Here is a 4618-nt window from a genome sequence, read left to right as displayed (position 1 = left end):
AATAACACGAAATAACACATATCCAATAGATGAACGCCAATGGGAAACCTTAAAAAAGAAAAAATTGGAATAGCAAATTTGGACGTTCAATCAAATTCAAAAGAGTCCAGAGCAAAAATGTCATTGCCGTTTGAATTCCAACAATGTCATGCCGCAATTGAAAAATATTTTCATCGGTGTAGATGGGAAAAATGATATTGGTAACTCATTTTACAGTAGCTAGAAGTTGGACTGTATATGATTCATTGAATAACAAGATTATGCAATTTGATTGATTCTTGTAAAGATTAGCATAAGAGTTAATTGGATAAATTCTATTAGATTTTTCCTCTTCCTTATTTTAAACGAAGGTTTTCTCCATTCATAGGAGCATTTTTTTTTTTTTGCTTTGTTGAGAATATATGGAAGAGAGAGAAATTGAATTTTAAAAAAAAAAGAAATGTAAAGAGAAAAGTGAGATTCAATTAAGGAGCCCTTTTTTTGTTACTTTGGTAGCATTTAACATTAGATTTAAGGAGTTGCCATTTAAAAAAAAGTGAGATTTAATTAAGAAGTTAACGGTGGAATATGGGTTAAACTTCGGTTAAGTAGATGGAATAAATATATAAGTTTATCATGATATAATATACAAATTTTCGGCGACAAAATAACCTTTGGTAGCCAAATGGTAGCCTTTTGCCGACTAAAGATGTTTTAGTCGCCAAAGGTTTACACAAACGGCGACAAAACGAATTTAGTCGCCAATTGGTAGCTTTCCCTGACTAATATTTTTGTCGGCTAATGTTTTTCTTTGCCGACTATTGGTTGGTCGCCAATTGTTTGTTTTCGGCGACCAAATGATTGTTGGTAGCCAAATGGTAGCACTTCGCCGACTAAAAATATTTTAGTCGCCAAAGGTCTACAAAATCGGCGACAAAAAAGAATTTAGTCGGCAAATGTCTACGATCGGCGACCAAAACTATTTTAGTCGCCAAAAGTTGACAATCAGCGACAAAAAATAATTTGGTCGCCGAAAGTTGGTCGCCAAATGTGTTTTTTCTTGTAGTGGGTTGTGTCATGGTCCTAAAGAACCCGTTCGTTACGCCCCCATGTGGCCATATAACGGATGGTGTTTTGCGGCCTCAGAAAATTGCTACTCATTGGCTTCAAAATATGCCCCACGTGGCCTCTAAATTCAGCCCTTAGCGGCCAAAATAATTTTGCTCTTTTACTTCTCTTTTGGACTCGAGTTGAATTGCTTGCGTTTCTATATATATATATATATATATATATATATATATATATATATATATATATATATATATATATATATATATATATATATATAGCGAGAGAGAGCTGAATTCGAATGGCCTTGCTCAAGGCTCATGCATGACCTCGTACATAATTGATCATGGTTTGGTGCCTTATTCATGACCTTAAATTGAAGGTCTCCAAAAAGGCTCCTTGAAACCTGAAATTTAAAATTTGAAGTCCAAATTAACCTGGAACTTTGCTATGACAGCCTTTTCTGGCATTTAAATCGACCCTTGTGGTCTATCTCCTTTGGTCCAGAAATTAGCCATTACTGGACTCAGGAATTCCAAACCCAAAATGATTTGAAATCAATTATACTAAGCTTTGTTCATATATAACAGTGGCCAATGCGCAACTTTGGCCTTGTAGAATGATTCTTTGTATGGCTAAGTCAGTAAATTGGAAAGCTGAGACGCGCGTGTTCGATCAAACGCTAATCACTTTTCTAATTGCGCGCCAAAACTATTTTTTTCCTCATGCTCCACAAAGAAAAATGAGAATGAAACTGAGAGCTGAACTTCGTTTAAATTCATCATTTCTGTAAATGAGGGATTCAATCCTTAAAATGTTTGCTTCCAAACTACGTTGACTTGATTCCGTATCAAACTCGGATATGTAGGCAATCCATTCAAATGGGCCCAGTCACACATTTTTGGAACTTCAAATGTTCACCAACAAAAGTCAGATTCCTAAATTGGAACTACGTTAGACTTGATTCCGAATTGAATTCGGGTACGTAGGCAACCCATTTAAATGGGCACAATCACAAATATTGTGAACCCCAAATGTTCAATAAATTCCAAATTTCCAGATTTAGAACTACGGATAACTTGATTTTGATTCAAACCTATTCCCATTTCAGACTTGACCAATCAAATACGTAGGCAACCTACTCAAATGGGTGCAGTCACGAAGTTAAAAAGATTTAGGATTGGCATGTGATTGGTAAAGGAGTGGGTGCAAACCTAGTTGGGATGTGCTCTCTATTTACAGTGATGCCGCAAATCCTAAAATTTTATAAATGAATCTTAAAGGTTCACCAAATTATTAAATGAGTCGCGGAGGCTCACTAAAAATAAAATCATGTAAACATGAACTACGTTTGGCTTGATCCCAAATCATGGGTACGTAGGCAGCCTAGATTTTTATCTTGGTTCAGCCCCTAAAATAAATAAAACTCAATTCCCCTTTCTCTTTCTCACGAAAAGAGATGACGATAAAGAATAGTTGGAATCAAAGGGTTTTCTTTTTATTAAAGATGTAATTAAGAGATATGCTATACCATGAATGGGTCCGAACCACTTAATAAGAATTCATATGATCTCTATTCATGCGAGTGAAATTATGTTTAGCAAAGTCATCAATTTTTTGCCAAAACGTGGAGTATCTGTGGTTACTACCCAGATGTGATGCGGGGTAATGGATTGTAACAAGTGAGCGAAATTCCATTTTTTTCCCTTTTGCGGAGTCTTGGGGGATAGGTTGGGAATTTTACACTTAAACCCTTTCATCTGCTCCATTAAAAGAAATATATATCCATGTAAAACTTTGGATATATATAAGCTACGAAGTTTAAATAACGGCTATGTTCTGTATTTTGACAAGGGCAGTCCCCTGCATTTAAACATATCTGGGATTATTCCCCTGAACATACATAAATTACCTAGTACTATGTCGTGAAGGAAGACCAGCTATCTAAAACTAATAGTTACAACAACAACTGTCGAGATAAGTGCAGAACGCCCTTGAATAACACTCCTTCTGGACAAGTCAAGGCAATAAAAAGGTTTTTGAAATATCTAAATGAGCGTTGGACAAGGTTATAACTGCGCAAGGATCTGACAGATTTCGAGAGAAATGTATAAAAACCCTAAGTAAAGACCAGAGATTTTTTTAAAAACTAAAGGGTACAACATATATAACAATAATCTGACATAACAAATTTCATCCCGAAAGTGCAGGCAGACATTGAATAACACTCTTCTAATGAAGAGAAGACAATAAAAAGGTCTTCAAAAACGTCTAATTGGGACATGCATCTTGCAAGTCCTCAAGGATCTGACAGAATTCCAAAGAAAAGTGCTAGGCATAAGAACCCTAGGCAAGATCAGCCGATTGCTGGGTAACTTACTGATTTCCTTGAGAAAGTCTTGGCAGTGCCATTTCCTATCATTCCGGTCTGCTTTAGTGAAATATATAGAAGGATCCAACCAGCTTAGTATTCTGGTCACATTGACTGCCATTAATGATGACATCAGCACCTGCACAGCCATAAGCCGCACCAAAATAGTAAAGGGTGGAATTAACAATGGATCCAGAGAAATTTGCAGCATTTCACCACCTTTCACAACAGTAGATCAATCGCCAGAAGAAAGAGCTAGGGCAATGAGTAGCACCTTGCATTCTCTGTTTAGCTTCTCCACTAAGCATTGTGCTCAGAGAAGTCTCTTCGTCTCACAACAGTAGATCACTAAAGTTTTTAGTCGCTTCGACCTTGTCTGGATCTCTGTTTTTTGGATGCCTCATATATATCCTAGGTCTGTAACGTTATAGTCCCTAGCTAGAGGAACCTGAAACTGTTCCTTACTTTGTTGTGCAGACTTAAGCTTTATTTCCTTTTCCCTAATTGCAATTTGCTGACGAATTAAGGTCTTGTAGCTAGTTTACTAGTGTTCAAATGATTATTGTGGTTAATTAATTACCTCCATTTTCCTAGGCAGCTAACTTTTTGTTGAGGGTATTAAAATTTCTAACACGTACGAGATCTTTGCTCGACCAATGAGTGTACATCCGCCATTCCTGGGTCCATTGATTTTGGTCATTGATGAGACAAATAATGATGGCAACCCAAGGTTGGCAAGTTCATGCCCACCAAGACCGAAAAAATTTACTCCACCTCACACTCACCCGTCCATACCCAAGCCCCATAAAAGCCAACAGATGACACCAAGATGCTGTAATATAGACACAGCTGCAATGAAGCCCGGCTGGAAGCACCATGACAGCTAGTTAATTTGGTCACCTCCTATTACAATTTGCTAGAGCTTAATTGGATCATGATTTTCTGCAGCAGTTTTGCTACACAACGAGAAAAATCACTTGTCATTGAAAGATACAACCAAATTCACTCTCGGTATCGACGGTATGACCCACACCTCGCCAAATTTGTATCTGCAAGACTGCACCAGGCCACACTCTTAATTAACGAATTTGCTAGTTTTGGGATTTTTTTTTCCTACATATTTGTTAGTGAGGCTTTTCACATAGAAATATGATAGTATTCTATTCTAACATATACCTTAAGATAAAAGTTAGCAGGCCC

This window comes from Rhododendron vialii, chromosome 9a, assembly GCF_030253575.1.
Source record: "Rhododendron vialii isolate Sample 1 chromosome 9a, ASM3025357v1".
Taxonomy (NCBI): Eukaryota; Viridiplantae; Streptophyta; class Magnoliopsida; order Ericales; family Ericaceae; genus Rhododendron; species Rhododendron vialii.
Note: the sequence above shows the minus strand (reverse complement) of the source record.